Source organism: Anomaloglossus baeobatrachus, chromosome 12, assembly GCF_048569485.1.
Source record: "Anomaloglossus baeobatrachus isolate aAnoBae1 chromosome 12, aAnoBae1.hap1, whole genome shotgun sequence".
Classification (NCBI taxonomy): domain Eukaryota; kingdom Metazoa; phylum Chordata; class Amphibia; order Anura; family Aromobatidae; genus Anomaloglossus; species Anomaloglossus baeobatrachus.
In genome coordinates this window covers 134,106,086-134,123,585 of record NC_134364.1, presented here as the reverse complement: position 1 = coordinate 134,123,585, position 17,500 = coordinate 134,106,086, and the positions used below count along the sequence as shown (strand labels likewise).

The 17,500-nt window shown below is 50.0% G+C and overlaps 1 protein-coding gene across 3 annotated transcripts in view; it reads left to right on the top strand.

The window, feature by feature from the left end:
* GANC (glucosidase alpha, neutral C) overlaps positions 1-17,500 on the top strand; it is a 594,745-nt gene that overhangs the window by 556,857 nt on the left and 20,388 nt on the right. The gene's annotated exons all lie outside the window — the stretch shown is intronic.

The following is a 17,500-nucleotide window of genomic DNA, read 5'->3' as shown; positions in this document are numbered from 1 at the left end:
CGGTGGGCGTGTCTATACTGTGCAGTAAAATAAATAAATAAATAATTAAAAAAAAATGGCGTGCGGTCCCCCCCAATTTTAATGCCAGCCAGATAAAGCCATACGGCTGAAGGCTGGTATTCTCAGGATGGGGAGCTCCACGTTATGGGGAGCCCCCCACCCTAACAATATCAGTCAGCAGCCGCCCAGAATTGCCGCATGCATTATATGTGACAGTTCTGGGGCTGTACCTGGCTCTTCCCGATTTACCCTGGTGCGTTGGCAAATCGGGGTAATAAGGAGTTATTGGCAGCACATAGCTGCCAATAAGTCCTAGATTAATCATGTCAGGTGTCTATGAGACACCCTCCATGATTAATCTGTAAATTACAGTAAATAAACACACACACACCAGAAAAAATCCTTTATTACAAATAAAAACACACACATATACCCTGGTTCACCACTTTAATAAGCCCGAAAAAGCCCTCCATGTCCGGCGTACTCCAGGATGGTCCAGCGTCGCATCCAGCGCTGCTGCATGGAGGTGACAGGAGCTGCAGCAGACACCGCCGCTCCGATCACCTCCACGCAGCTAATGAAGACAGACGCGCGATCAGCTGAGCTGTCACTGAGGTTACCCGCGGCCACCGCTGGATCCACCGCTGGATCCAGTGACAGCGGGTAACCTCAGTGACAGCTCAGCTGATCGCCGGCTGTCTTCATTAGCTGCGTGGAGGTGATCGGAGCGGCGGTGTCTGCTGCAGCTCCTGTCACCTCCATGCAGCAGCGCTGGATGCGACGCTGGACCATCCTGGAGTACGCCGGACATGGAGGGCTTTTTCGGGCTTATTAAAGTGGTGAACCAGGGTATATGTGTGTGTTTTTATTTGTAATAAAGGATTTTTTCTGGTGTGTGTGTGTTTATTTACTGTAATTTACAGATTAATCATGGAGGGTGTCTCATAGACGCCTGACATGATTAATCTAGGACTTATTGGCAGCTATGTGCTGCCAATAACTCCTTATTACCCTGATTTGCCAACGCACTAGGGTAAATCGGGAAGAGCCGGGTACAGCCCCAGAACTGTCGTATATAATGCATGCGGCAATTCTGGGCGGCTGCTGACTGATATTGTTAGGGTGGGGGGCTCCCCATAACGTGGAGCTCCCCATCCTGAGAATACCAGCCTTCAGCCGTAAGGCTTTATCTGGCTGGCATTAAAATTGGGGGGACCGCACGCCATTTTTTTTTAATTATTTATTTATTTATTTTACTGCACAGTATAGACACGCCCACCGGCTGCTGTGATTGGGTGCAGTGTGACACCTGTCACTCAGCGTGGGGGCGTGTCTCACTGCAACCAATCATAGGCGCCGGTGGGCGGGGAAAGCAGGGAATAGGAGATTGTTTAATGAGCGGCCGGCTTTTTCAAAATAGTAAAAGCCGCCGCAGCAGTGTGAATGCCGTGCAGGGCCGCGCCGGGGATCGAGGAACGGTGAGTATGAGAGAGGGGGGGAAACTTCAGTTACTCGGGGGATTAGCGGTCACCGGTGAATCCTTCACAGGTGACCGCTAATCAGTACTCGACACAGACAGAGCCGCGGTATGAGGATGAAGTCGGGTGAAGTTCACCCGAGTTCATTCTCATCGCGCAACTCTGTCTGCTGTCAGCCGACGTTTATAAACGACATTGTGCATCACACACACGGACATTACACACGGACATTACACGTACACATACACGTTAATTCCACACGCACACACGGACGTTCTGCACACAAACACGGCTAGCATACGCAATTCACACAGGTGCCACACGGACCATAAAAACGGACACAAAAACGGGACACGGACCCGAAAAACGGCCCGTAACACACGTGCGTGTTTTTCACGGACGTGTGAAGGGGGCCTAAGAAAAAGAGTCATCTGGAGGAACCTGGACTCTGAAGGCAATAGCAATATATTGAGTATCTCCGATTTTTGCAAATTCACCTTGAAATTACTGAATTTACTAAACTGATCAAACTCTTTTAAGATAGAGGGGATACTTGTTCTGGGGGAGGACCAATATAAGAGCAAATCATCAGCAAATACCGACATTTTATGTTCCGTTTGGCCCACTTTTATTCCCTTAACAGAGGGGTTTTGGCATAGTGCGTTAGCTAATGACTCCATCACTTAGATATAGAGGAAAGGGGACAGCGGCACCCCTGCCTAGGCCCATATCTAATAGAAAAGGGGACTGACAGTCTCCTGTTAACCCCCATCTGTGCTGTTAGGAAGTGATAAAGGGCCATAATCCAGTCCACAAGCCTCTCTCTGTCCTATACCAACCGCTCTCAATGTGGCCTCCAAACATTTCCAGTGGACCCAGTCAAATGCCTTCTCAACATCTACAGATTACAGACAGAGTTTTAATTGTGTTGTCCCGGGCTTCCCTGCCCAGGACAAAACCTACCTGTTCCTTATGAATTAACCCAGGGATGGTTGAACTTGCAATGCTATCATTTTAGAGTAAAGTTTAATATCGATGTTAATGAACAATATTGGCCTATAATTCGAGCAGACTGCAGGGTCCTTCCAAGGCTTTGGGATTACTGAGATACGCGCCTGGAGAGGGAAATTGCAAGATTTCGAGATGGAGTTAAAAGCCTTAAGGAGGAGGGGTGCACACGCCTCACCACACATCTTAAAAAATCTAGGCATAGACCCATCTGGACTCCTGGACCTGGGCTTTTCCCAGTTTTCAGCCCCTGAATATCTGCTTTCAATTTTGGCTCCGTGAAATCCGTCTCTAAATTATCTGACGCTTATTTTGTAATTTTCATAGAGGAAAATTTATTTAAGTATACCTCATTATTTTGCCGCATACCTGAGGATTTCTAGTCTGACCGATCCGGAAGATTATACAAAGCTGAGTAATGCGATCTGAATTGCTCTAAGATCTGGGAAGTAGAATGGACCGACTTTCCCTGAGTTGTATTAATAGATACAGTGGGGGTCTGTACCATGCTAGGGTGTAACATCCTGGATAGCTATTTACCGCACGTCCCTGTAGCGCCCAGAGAAGGGGGTACTTGGTCCCGGGCGGTAACAAATGGGAATGTCACTCTGGTGGCCGTTGCTCAGTCCCGTGCTCTGGGTCCCTTTTGTTAATGGGGGGGTATTTACAGGGGAGATAAGAGTTTTTGTCATGTGACGCCACCTGCAGGTTGCAGTTAAGGATGGAGAACCGCCACTGCTGAATGTGGGTACTCCCAGAGCTGATGGTAGTAGCAGCTGTGATGGTGAGGCCTCTGCAGGTAGGGCTGTGCCTGAGAGATGTAGTGGGACAATAATGGAGACCACACCAGGTTGTCTTTACTCACTGTGGACCCAGGAGTTGCTGGTTCAGGTCCCTTGGAGGACCAGTGCCAATGTAGTGACCCAGGTTGCTCTGTCCCCGACACTCTCTGTTGATTGAGTCCCTGTAGCTTGAAGCGTTTAGGAACCCCGACTGTCCCTTTTGGGGTACAGTCTCCTTCTCCGTACGGTAGGCAGTGCAGACCCTGCGGGGAGGAAAGTGTCTGAACCCCGATCCTAGTTTACTGATGATGCCCCCAGATTATTTGGTTCGATGAAGTCCGTGAAAGTGTCCTCACCGGGCAGGTATTTGCCAACAGTCTAAAACTTGCACTTGACCTAGGGCCCTGTGCCCCGTGCGTGCTCCGGTCCCAGCAGTATCTCGGTACCCATCCTGGCGACCTCTCTCCCGTGTCCCTGGGGTCACCGTTACATGGACCCAACTCAGGCACGTCCGCACACCTCTCCTGTGTGCTGCCTTCTCCTCTGACTACCACTCACTGACCCCTCCCACCAGGCTGGCTATACCCAGGGACTCGTTCCCATGGCGACCATCCCCTTACATGGTTAACCCTCTATGCCCTGTGTGGAGAGGAGAACTAGGATTTAGATGTGTGTTAGGGTGGCTTTACACGCTACGATATCGCTAAAGCGATGTCGTTGGGGTCACGCTTTAGCAATGTCGTTGTGCGTGACACCTATGAGCGATTTTGAATTGTCGCAAAAACGTTCAAAATCGCTCATCGGTGACATCACCCCCTATTCCCAATAATCGTTGCTGCTGCAGGTACGATGTTGTTTGTCGTTCCTGCGGCACCACACAACGCTATGTGTGATGCCGCTGGAACGACAAACATCTCCTTACCTGCGTCCACCAGAAAAGGAGGAAGGAAGGAGGTGGGCGGGATGTTCCGGCCGCTCATCTCCTCCCCTCCTTTTCTATTGGGCGGCGGTTCAGTGACGCTGCTGTGACGTCGCCGTGACGCTGAACGAACCGCCCCCTTAGAAAGGAGGCGGTTCGCCGGCCAGAGCGACGTTGCAGAGCAGGTATGTGCGCGTGACGCTGCCGTAGCGATAATGTTCGCTACAGCAGCAATCACCACATATTGTCCGTGCGACGGGGGCGGGAGCAATCGCAATCGACATCGCTAGCAAATGCTAGCAATGTCACAGCGTGTAAAGCACCCCTTAGTGGAATCGGCACTGGTACTCCAGGTCCCAGGGGGTAGGCCCTGCATCCCCAAGAGGATGCAGTTCTCTGTAGTGCCCTGAGGGTCTCAGGGGCACTACATCCTCATATTAAAAATAATTCTTATGTAGCTTCTCCCTAGCGCAAACGTACCTCTGATCCAACAGGGATATGACATGCTGTCTCTGTGAGGAAATTTCTGCTCTCAAAGAATCGCTTGCCATTACCCAATAGGCTGTCTCTCTTGTGCCCAGAAGAAGCATGGTATCTTTGAGCTGCTGAGACCGCTCCTCTTCACTCTGGACCCATGAGAGATACAGACCCCCCTGATGATATTTAAGTGCTTCCACTTGATCGGATCAGGGGTAGGATCTACATTGTGATCTGTCAGGAAAGACAAAAATGGTGTTTTTGAGATCTGATAAGCATTTGTTGTCTTTTAAGAGATTATCGTTAAGTTTCCAGGCCCTACTCCTCTCCCCTCTTTGACCCCCAATTCACAATATATAGGGCAGTATCCGACCAAAGTGAGATATCCATAGAAGACCTTGGGTTGTTGTCCAATAAATCATGGGATACAAAAAGATGATCCAGCCTATTATGAGCCACTGAATGGTAGTTGTAGTCTCTGACCCCAGGGTGTAGCACCCTCCACAAATCCACTAGTTTTAAAGATAAGGGGTGACAAATTGCGCTATGGGAAACAGAGGACCTACCTGTGGAGGAATCAATAGACGGGCCCACGGTAAGGTTAAAATCGCAATATTTAACTAGTAGCGAATAGCCAGGGAATATTACTTGTAATCTCACAAAGACATATTCCCTTGTACAAAATTTTATTGGTATAAATTTACTGAAAGAGTAAAATATACATAAAAATACTAATAGTAGTGCACCCCTAATAGCATCCAAATATCTAAGGATTTATCCAGATATACAAATGACCACAAAAGGTCCAAATATGACTACCCACACCCATATCCAGGTATGAGAGCAGGATGGGAGGAGTCAAATATCCTAGAACTCCTGGGACATATGATAAATCACACTCATAACAGCGGCAACATGTATTTTACACATAGTGTACATAAATGGCAATGAACCTCCAACATTACTTAACTTAATGGTATTTTTCCAAAAATGGCCAAAAAAGAAGTCCATACCAATAGAGGTCATAAGTACGATCCTCTATGTGAATCCGCCACAGGATAGAAAATTCTGTCTTATGGCTTGCCTCGACACGTTTCCCCGTAACAGTTCATCAGGAGGCTATAGAAATAGAGGTCATCCATCAAGGGATATACAGTTAGGTCCAGAAATATTTGGACAGTGACACAATTTTGGCGAGTTGGGCTCTGCATGCCACCACATTGGATTTGAAATGAAACCTCTACAACAGAATTCAAGTGCAGATTGTAACGTTTAATTTGAAGGTTTGAACAAAAATATCTGATAGAAATTGTAGGAATTGTCACATTTCTTTACAAACACTCCACATTTTAGGAGGTCAAAAGTAATTGGACAAATAAACCAAACCCAAACAAAATATTTTTATTTTCAATATTTTGTTTCGAATCCTTTGGAGGCAATCACTGCCTTAAATCTGGAACCCATGGACATCACCAAACGTTGGGTTTCCTCCTTCTTAATGCTTTGCCAGGCCTTTACAGCCGCAGCCTTCAGGTCTTGCTTGTTTGTGGGTCTTTCCGTCTTAAGTTTGGATTTGAGCAAGTGAAATGCATGCTCAATTGGGTTAAGATCTGGTGATTGACTTGGCCATTGCAGAATGTTCCACTTTTTTGCACTCATGAACTCCTGGGCAGCTTTGGCTGTATGCTTGGGGTCATTGTCCATCTGTACTATGAAGCGCCGTCCGATCAACTTTGCGGCATTTGGCTGAATCTGGGCTAAAAGTATATCCTGGTACACTTCAGAATTTATCCGGCTACTCTTGTCTGCTGTTATGTCATCAATAAACACAAGTGACCCAGTGCCATTGAAAGCCATGCATGCCCATGCCATCACGTTGCCTCCACCATGTTTTACAGAGGATGTGGTGTGCCTTGGATCATGTGCCGTTTCCTTTCTTCTTCAAACTTTTTTCTTCCCATCATTCTGGTACATGTTGATCTTTGTCTCATCTGTCCATAGAATACTTTTCCAGAACTGAGCTGGCTTCATGAGTTGTTTTTCAGCAAATTTAACTCTGGCCTGTCTATTTTTGGAATTGATGAATGGTTTGCATCTAGATGTGAACCCTTTGTATTTACTTTCATGGAGTCTTCTCTTTACTGTTGACTTAGAGACAGATACACCTACTTCACTGAGAGTGTTCTGGACTTCAGTTGATGTTGTGAACGGGTTCTTCTTCACCAAAGAAAGTATGCGGCGATCATCCACCACTGTTGTCATCCGTGGACGCCCAGGCCTTTTTGAGTTCCCAAGCTCACCAGTCAATTCCTTTTTTCTCAGAATGTATCCGACTGTTGATTTTGTTACTCCAAGCATGTCTGCTATCTCTCTGATGGATTTTTTCTTTTTTTTTTCAGCCTCAGGATGTTCTGCTTCACCTCAATTGAGAGTTCCTTAGACCGCATGTTGTCTGGTCACAGCAACAGCTTCCAAATGCAAAACCACACACCTGTAATCAACCCCAGACCTTTTAACTACTTAATTGATTACAGGTTAACGAGGGAGACGCCTTCAGAGTTAATTGCAGCCCTTAGAGTCCCTTGTCCAATTACTTTTGGTCCCTTTAAAAAGAGGAGGCTATGCATTACAGAGCTATGATTCCTAAACCCTTTCTCCGATTTGGATGTGAAAACTCTCATATTGCAGCTGGGAGTGTGCACTTTCAGCCCATATTATATATATAATTGTATTTCTGAACATGTTTTTGTAAACAGCTAAAATAACAAAACTTGTGTCACTGTCCAAATATTTCTGGACCTAACTGTACATACAAATATAACCATAAAAACCACCACAAACATTGTGACAATATATACAACAAATATACACATTACAAAGGTTCCCAATACTTGCCCTATAGATTATTATTATTATTATGTATGTATAGAGCACCATTGATTCCATGGTGCTGTACATGAGGAGGGGTTACATACAGAATGCATTTACAAGTTACAGTAGACAGACTAGTACAGAGGGAAGAGGCAGGCTTACACTCTATAGGATTTTGGGGAGGAGACAGTAGGTGGGGTGTAGATGGGACGGCAGCTCCGCACGGTGGTCAGGCGGCAGCTCCGCACGGTGGTCGGGCGGCGGCTCCGCATGATAGTGAAGCAGTGAGGTCATTGTAGATTATAGGCATTTCTGAGCAGATGAGTCTTTAGGTTCCGTTTGAAGCTTGCAAGTGTAGTAGATAGTCTGACGTGTTGAGGCAGCGAGTTCCAGGAGACTGGGGATGCTCGGGAGAAGTCTTGGAGTCGGTTGCGTGAGGAGCGAATGAGAGAGAAGGAGATCTTGGGAGGACCGGAGGTGACGTGTTGGAGTGTAGTGGGAGATATACATCTTACTCTAACACACAGTCCCAAGGTGCAAATTCCCTAGAGATATCCAGCATGCGGTGCAGACGATTCCGAGATAAATTCACCCAATGCAGAAGGAGGGACACTGGGTGTACGTGTCAAGGGGGATATACCTTCACTGATTGAAAATACATCAGCTGAACTGTATTGTAAATTTACTGGTATTAGGACATGGGGAGCGCTATATTGGTACACTTTGCACATGCGCGCAGATTGTCTACGGTAAAATACTAAAGAATGATAAGGGGCGCCATATTTGAACACCCTGCGGCGTCGCAGGATGTATGGATAATTTATAACCCTGCCCACAGAAAGCATAAGTGCATGACAGTTTATTTGCGGTCCACAGTGAGACACAACGCTTGCGTATGCGTATAAGATAGAATACCTCAAGACACTCCAAACCAGATACATAGGCATCCTCACATATACAATATGGCTATCAAATAAAGCCCTTTATAGATAAACTCCTTTACACAGGAGACATACAAGGTGCAAAAGTTGTCACTTTCCTCAAGATTTCAGAGCCAAAACTCACTTGCCCTTGATTGGGAAAATACATATTAGCTAGAGTATATGTACATTTTAAGTAGGTGATCCGGATAACTACGTTGTGCCCCTCTGGATCTGTGTCCATGTCAAGACCCTAGAGGTAAATGACCTATGAAAAGCTATGGAAACATCACACACCTTACAAGAGGGATGGGGACCATGATACCAAAATGGGTATGTAGCACCCAGGGGGCAGGGGAAATCAGGCACGGGGTCTTGTACCTGAGTTACTCGTCACCGGGCCGGTTTGGAGGTCTGGGATGTTGCGGTGGCCTGCCCGTCTTCGTGCCCCGAGGTGTACACCAATAAGGAGGAAGGATGATGGGGGTAGTAGTAGTATGAATTTTCGTGACAGGCAGGGGGTGGCCATCATGAGTCATGGGACTTCCCAGGTCCCTTGTGGTACGTGGCCAGAGATTAGCCGCCACTGCTGTCGCTGTCCTCCGGGGCAGATGGTAATAGAAGCCGAGATGATGTTGTCGCGGGCGGAGGAGGGGGACGCCGCACTCTCCCACTGCTGCTCTGGTCCGGCTGCCGCGGCTGCTGCGGCCTGCTGCTGCTCGGTGGCTCGAGCGATGAGCCGGATCCCGGGGACTCTAGCGGCGCTCCTCGCCCGTGAGTGAAAGGGGGTTGTTGGGTGTGGGGATTGTTTATTGTCCGTGACGCCACCCACGGTTGTGGTGATTTGGTTGACACCACCGCTGCTCTGTATGGGGATCCCGGGAAGGATGGTATGGAGCAGCCAGTTGTTGTGTTGCCCCTCCGTGGGTAGGGGTTGGTGATCCCGGGGCCCAGTGATGAGGTGGGTGATGCAGGGCTTGGTGGGGTGCAGGGACGCGGGGGCAGCGCTGTGCCTTGCGGCACTGTGGTACTCACTCAGCCTGAGACGTTGACACAGTTTTTCGGTAAACCACACGGCTGGAAAGACGGTTCCCACGGACGGCTGCACTTGCTCTCCCAGTAGGTAACGGTGATGTCCCTTTGACCTGCACCTAGTATTTCTGTGTTGGTAGCGATGGGTTCCCACCGGTAACCCGCTCCCCGGCTTGGATATGGGCCGGAGGAGCCCTGCTTTGCCCGCAGACGCTGGCCCCGAGGAACTGGTGCCCTGGCGGGTGGCGGTGTTCCTCCTTAATGGTTGGACTTTTGCCTTCAGTCGGGACTTGGTTGTTGGGGGATCGACGTCCCCTTCACTGACGGATTTGGCAAATTATGGCGACTTCTAGCCTTGCCGGGGTCCGAGAGGCCCCTGCCCTGGTGCTGACTGTCCTTCGTATACTGCTCCAGACCGCCGGGCCACTACCCGTCCGCGGTCCTTCCAGCAACCTCCGAGCAGTCCCCCTCTAGACAATCACCGCTGTTGCTGACCTTGCTGACACTGTCCTGCACTTAGCCGGACCAACTTCAGGGCTTTCTACGCTCACATTTACTCTTTTTCTTCTTTGCTCCACTACTACTTCACTTTCACTTAGCTGTTTACTCCTTTCTGTCCCTAGCTGGACTTCACTCAAGCCCTGCCTGGGCTAAAACTTCCACTCCTTCCACTTCCCCCTCCAAACTCTATCTGCCTGGTTCCTCCCGCCTCCAGGGCTGTGTACTCCTCGGTGGGCGGAGCCAACCGCCTGGCCCACCCCCTGGTGTGAACATCAGCCCCTGGAGGAAGGCAACAAGGATTTTAGTAGCTTTGGTGTTCCTGACTGGGATGTAGGGTGTGGTGGTGTGATGACCCGTGACCCCTGGCTTGCCCAGGGCGTCACAGTGTCACTCCCCACAGTTGGAGCGGGCCCTGCGCAGGATGATGAGGGGAGTAGTGATGGCAATGGCCTTTGGCACCGGTAATCAGAGTCCGAGTCAGATGCTGCGGTTCCAGGTGTCTTTACTCACACTTTGTGCTGCTCGCCCGGGTAGTACCAGTCACTCGCTGTGATGAGCCCCGTCGACCTCGTATAAGTTAGAAGCAGTCACTGGTGTTGGAAAGAAGAAAGTCCTTTGACAGAGTTGCCCTTCCAGCCTTGAGGAACTCGGCTGAGCGCTCCGCTCCAAGCCGCAGGCCCCGTGAAGAGAAGAGAGGTGATGGAGTCGCGTCCCAGAACTGGTGTCCTGGGTAGACTGACTGAAGATTGTGTGAGTTGCTCCTACTTCTACCCCATGTGGACCCCCCCCATGTGGCTGGCTTCAGTGACCTGGGAAGTCCCATGACTCATGATGGCCACCCCCTGCCTACCCTGAGCCACCCCCCCCTGTGGAAAGGCTCCTAAGCTATATGTAAGTGTGAATGTGGAACACCAGTGATTAACCCCCTGCTTACCCGAGGTGAATATCGCACCTTGAGGCTATGTCCGCACGTTGCTTTTTACCTGCTTTTTTGCTGCTTTTTCAACTGCAGCGTTTAATGCCAAAATGGTTGTGTTCTGATTTTCAAGCAAAGTCTATGGGAGTTTGGGTTTCTTGTGCGCACTATGCAGTTCAAACTGCAGCCTTTTTGTTGCAGAACTTTGGTCAAAAACTCAGCTTTGCAGTGCAAAACCCAAATGGCAAAAACAATTGACAGAACTTTGGTCAAAAACTCAGCTTTGCAGTGCAAAACCCAAATGGCAAAAACAATTGACAGAACTTTGGTCAAAAGAAGGGAATTTTGTTACTTACCGTAAATTCCTTTTCTTCTAGCTCTTATTGGGAGACCCAGACGATTGGGGTATAGCTACTGCCCTCCGGAGGCCACACAAAGCACTACACTAAAAAGTGCAAGGCCCCTCCCCTTCTGGCTATACCCCCCCGTGATATCACGGGTTCTCCAGTTTTAGTGCCAAAGCAAGAAGGAGGAAAGCCAATAACTGGTTTAAACAAATTAACTCCGAGTAACATCGGAGAACTGAAAAACCGTTCAACATGAACAACATGTGTACCCGCAAACAACAAAAAAATCCCGAAGGGCAACAGGGCGGGTGCTGGGTCTCCCAATAAGAGCTAGAAGAAAAGGAATTTACGGTAAGTAACAAAATTGCCTTCTTCTTCAGCGCTCTATTGGGAGACCCAGACGATTGGGACGTCCAAAAGCTGTCCCTGGGTGGGTAAAGAAATACCTCATGTTAGAGCTGCAAGACAGCCCTCCCCTATGGGGAAGCCACTGCCACCTGCAGGGCTCTTCTACCTAGGCTGGCGTCCGCCGAAGCATAGGCATGCACCTGATAATGTTTGGTGAAAAAATGTGCAGGCTCGACCAGGTAGCTGCCTGGCACACCTGTTGAGCCGTAGCCTGGTGTCGTAATGCCCAAAACGCACCTACGGCTCTGGTAGAATGGACCTTCATGAAGGAACCGGAAGCCCCGCAGAACGGTAGTCTTCAAGAATTGGTTCTTTGATCCATCGAGCCATGGTGGCTTTAGAAACCTGCAACCCCTTGCGCGTACCAGCGACAAGGACAAAAAATGCATCAGAGCGGCGCATGGGCGCCGTGCGGGAAATGTAGATTCTGAGTGCTCTCACCAGAACTAACAACTGTAAATCCTTTTCATACCGGAGAACCGGATGAGAACAAAAGGAAGGAAAGGGTATATCCCGATTAAGAAGAAACGCGGATACAACCTTAGGGAGAAACTCCTGAATAGGGCGCAGCACTACCTTGTCCTGGTGGAACACTAGGAAGGGAGCCTTGAATGACAGAGCCGCCAGCTTAGACACTCGCCGAAGCGACGTGATCGCAACCAGAAAGGCCACTTTCTGTGACAGGCGCGAAAGGGAAACTTCCCTCAGAGGCTCGAAATGCGGCTTCTGGAGAGCAACTAGTACCCTGTTCAGATCCCATGGATCTAACGGCCGCTTGTACGGGGGCACAATATGACAAACCCCCTGTAGTAACGTGCGCACCTTAGGAAGACGTGCTAGACGCTTCTGAAAAGAACACGGATAGTGCCGAGACTTGCCCTTAAAGGGAGCCGAGCGACCAACCTCTTTCCCAACCAGATTGCAGGAGGGAAGGCAAAGTAGGCAATGCCGATGGCCAGGGAGACCCTCCCTGAGCAGAACACTAAGATAAGAATATCTTCCACGAGTTGTGGTAGATCTTGGCAGACCGCGGCTGGCTAGCCCGTCTCATGGTGGCAATGACGTCGCGCTCACGGTCGACCGACGGTGAGATGCCACAGATCACGGTACCACGACCTCCCCGGCCAGTCTGGGGCGACGAGGATGGTGTGGCAGCAATCGGTAGCTGGAACTGTGACCAATCCTGAGCCAAGGCGCCTGTCGCCAGAGCTCTTTGATCGTAAGACCGCGTCATGAAAATCGGGACCTTGTTGTTGCCGAGAAGCCATGACGTCGACGTCCGTCTTCATCCTGCATCTACAGAATTCTTGCAAACAAACGGGTGCAGAGCCCATTCCCCTGCGTCCACGCCCTGGCGACTGAGGAAGTCTGCTTCCTAGTGTCGTACGCCCGGGATGTGAACAGCTGATATGGTGTATGCTCTGTCTTCTACCCATAGCAGAATCCGCCGGACCTCTTGGGAGTCTTGTCGACTGCGTAGTCCGCCTTGGTGGTTGGTGTATGCCACCGCTGTGGATAGTCCGACTGAATTCGGATCTATTTGCATTCCAGCCACTGCAGGAAGGCTTGCAGTGCAAGATACACTGCCCAGAGCTCCAGACCACTGAGTTGAAGAGTGGACTCCTCTGAAGATGGTCTTTGACCGTCTGGAAAAGCTAAAACTCGCCTCTGGATGAGGCGCCTCCTTGAAGGAGAGACTGTCCCCTCGTCTGTAGTGAACGCTGTTTGTCCAGCGGAAGCTTCACTATCGCTGAGAGAGTGTGAAAACTCTCCAGGAGATGCCAGCGATTGGGTTCAACCTTGACAAGTTGAAGACCCACCCGAAACTCTGGGAAGGGTCCAGCGCCATGTTCAGGTTGTGTTGGCATGCTTGTAAAGGAGAGTGCCTTGACCAGTAGATTGCCCAAGTAAAGGATCACAGAGTGACCGTGAGAGCGCGGGACTGCTCCCTCTGCTGCCACGAACTTGGTGAACACCCGTGGGGCTGTCGCCAGCCAAAGGGTATGGCTACGAAACGAAATATTCTCGTCTTTAATAACGAATCGTAGCCAACGCCGGTGCCTCGGAGCAATCGGCACGTGTAGATAAGCATCCTGATGTCTATTGAAGCTAGGAAAACTCCTTGAGACAGAGAGGCAATGACGGAGCGGAGTGATGCCATCCGGAACCGCCTGGTTTTCACGTGCTCGTTAAGCAGTATAAAGTCCAGAACGGGACGGAAGGAGCCGTCCTATTTTGGCACCACGACCAGGTCGGGGCAAAATGCGTATCTGGTTCCTGAAGAGGAACAGGGATTACCGCTCTTTCCGCCTGCAGAAGAGCCTCGGCTCGGTCGGTGCGGTAGTTTGAAAACAAACTGACTCTCACTCACAGGCCCTCAACCTGCGGTAGGTAAATGCCGCTAAAGCGGGGGAGTCTGCCCCCCCCGCGGTTGCGGAGTGAGAGGGCTGAAAATTATGAGGAAAACGCTTTGGTAGCGGGTCCTCCGGCTGCCTTCCCCGGGCGTGAATTGAGCCCGCTAGGAATCTATGCCCTTCTGGGCTTTTTGAGTCGTCTTGGATAGTTGAATGATTTCATTCAACCCTTACCAACAGACTATCACTAGATAAAGGCAACCTGGTTAAGCACTTCGTTGGAAGCAGCCTCTGTTCCAATCTCTCAACTACTAGCCTCTGCGTAAAAACACGGGGTTGGCGGATGCCACTGACGTCCGGCTCGTAGAGTCTCGGACAGCAATAACAGCATGATTCGCCATGCCGACATTGCGAGTTAAAGACGCTGCTGGGACCGAGAGTACCTGTGACAGCGACCCTCTGCGCAATACTAGCTGAAATAGCTTGGAGTGCCTTCACGGCTGCGACTGGCCGGAGCAGCCGACCTGCCGATAGCTTCATAGACAGATTGCAACCAGAGGCCAATCTGCCTGTCAATGGCCTTTTGAAGTGAAGTCCTATCCACCACTACAACTATAGATCTAGCTGCAAGCATGGAGATTGGGGGATCCACATTTGGATACTGGGTCTAGTCGCTTGACCACGTCAGGGGGAGCGACACGTGTCTCATTAATACGGTCGGAGAAACGCTTATCGTGATAAGCGTGTCGTTTCTGGACTGCGTCTCTGGAGTCAGAGTGCTAAACAAGTACTCAATATATAGAGATTTCTCTTGCTGTGAAGCTGACCCCTCCACTGGAGGAGTTGAGGGAGAAATACCCAACCTTTCGTTGATGGACGCAATAAGATTATTCACTATAGCGTCACCATCCGGTGTATCCGGATTGAGAGCGGTCTCAGGAACAGAGTCCTGAACAGCTACGTCTGCCTCATCGTACAGAGAGTACTCCAGCTGGGACCTTGCCGCAGTGATGTAGTCGAGGGCTAATGCCAGCGAGCCCGCTTAGGCCATCTGGGACTGTCGACCGTGTCGGATGCCTGCTCTCTGGGATGCCTGGAATCACTCTGGCGCCTTGAGATGCTCCAGATCAGGGCGGCCAGGGTCATTGCAACCATATTGCCCACGGTCTGCTTGGGGTGCAAAGTCTGTAAGATGTCAGTCATAGTCACAGACAATATATCAGCGGAAAAACTGCAACTTCGTCGCCTGTCTCTGGACAGAGATCACAGGTGGTTCCTATTGGCCACATATAGCAGAGACCCCGGTTGAGCAATTGCACGCACTGGGGGTCCTGAAACCGTATGACATGCAGTACAAGCAGCATAGAAAGCCCGTGCATTGGCAACTTGTCTTTTTCTGCTGTTGTTGTCTAGCTATCTAAGAGCCTAGCCGAGGATAGCGACCGATACAGTGAATAGTCATACAAGCATGAAGTACAAATAAACACTTCAGCACATGTAGTACACGCAGCATTGAAAAACTTGTGGCTTGGCACATTTGCTCTTCTGCTGCTGTTGTCTATTTATCTAGGAGCATGAGACAAGGATAGCGACATACAGTGAATGTATAGCATACAGCATGACAGTAAACACTGCAGCCCATGCAATCCAAGCAGCATTGAAAGCTTGCGCGTTAGCACCCTAGCCTTTCTGCTGCTGTTGTCTATTTATCCAGGAACATTAGCCAAGGATAGCGACATACAGTGAATGTATAGCATACAAGCATGACAGTAAACACTGCAGCCAATGCAAAGTCAAGCAGCATTGAAAACTTGTGCCGTAGCACCATTGCTCTACTGCTGCCTTTGTCTGTTTATCTGGGCGCATTAGCCAAGAATAGCGACATACAGTGAATGTATATCATAACAATAAACCGTGCAGCACATGCAAGCGAAGCAGCATTGAAAGCTTGTGCCTCAGCAGCATTGCTTATTTGCTGCTGTTGCCCAGAATAGCGACAGTACAGTACAGTGCATAGCATATCAGCACACAGCCCAAAAGCCCACTTCAGCATTAGTGGTGTCAGTTGCTTACCCGCCCGCACAAGAGCGGGTGCGAGGTCGCCCAAAAACCTGTGACTGGTTCCGTTCTCCCAGAGTGGAAACCATAATGGCTGCCGGCTTCTCTTCCCCGTCCTGTGCAGAGGGGCGGGGCCCGTGGGCGAGCCCCAGCCAAGAGCGGGAACCCGGCGTCTCACTGTGTTCAGTGAGAGGGGGCTGGAGAATGCAAAGCAGACTCCAGCTCCCTGCGCTGAGCTACTGTACAGCGCGTCCCGCCCCTCCTCTGACTGGCAGGGCTGGGGCGGGAACGAAACGAAAAACTAGGCCGCAAAGCCGGGGGACTCTAGTAATAAGCGCGGCCCGTCCCATGTGCACGGCCGACGCCGAAGTCCCCCGGCGCACCACAAGTCCCAGCCGCGCCACAAATGTAAAAAACAACCAGCAGCGGCCGGCGCGCGGCCTGTTTTCAATACATAAATTCACTCAGCAAAGCTGCAGTGAATAATAGCACCAGCGCTCCGCGCGTGTTGTCCCCCGGGCGCACTAACACTCCCAGCAATGCTGGTGTGTGTGGGCGCGATGTGCATGGGAACACAGAGTACCTTGATGTAGCAGGGCCCTGTCCCTGACGATACTCAGCTCCATATCCAGCAGGTTCTTTTGGGTCTGTGGATGGAAGCTCGGTCTCTGTGCCTGGAGACCGGTAAGATCCCACTTCGACCCAGAGCCCCTCATGGGGGATGGGGAAGGAAAACAGCATGTGGGCTCCGGCCTCTGTACTAGCAATAAGTACCATCAACCTTACAACACCATCCACGGGTGAGAAGGGAGCATGCTGGGGGCCCTACATGGGCCCTCTTTTTCTTCCATCCGACATAGTCAGCAGCTGCTGCTGACTAAAATCTGTGGAGCTATGCATGGATGTCTGACCTCCTTCGCACACAAAGCTAAAACTGGAGAACCCGTGATATCACGGGGGGGTATAGCCAGAAGGGGAGGGGCCTTGCACTTTTTAGTGTAGTGCTTTGTGTGGCCTCCGGAGGGCAGTAGCTATACCCCAATCGTCTGGGTCTCCCAATAGAGCGCTGAAGAAACTAAGCTTTGCAGTGCAAAACACAAATGGCAAAAACAATTGACAGAACTTTGGTCAAAAACTAAGCTTTGCAGTGCAAAACACAAATGGCAAAAACAATTGACATGTTGATTGTTTTTGCCATTTGGGTTTTGCACTGCAAAAGCTGAGTTTTTTGACCAAAGTTCTGCAACAAAAAGGCTGCAGTTTGAACTGCATAGTGCGCACAAGAAACCCAAACTCCCAGGTAGACTTTGCTTGAAAAGCAGAACACAACCATTTTGGCATTAAACGCTGCAGTTGAAAAAGCAGCAAAAAAAGTAGGTAAAAAGCAACGTGCGGACATAGCCTAAATAAGGTGCAATACTCTGTGAGC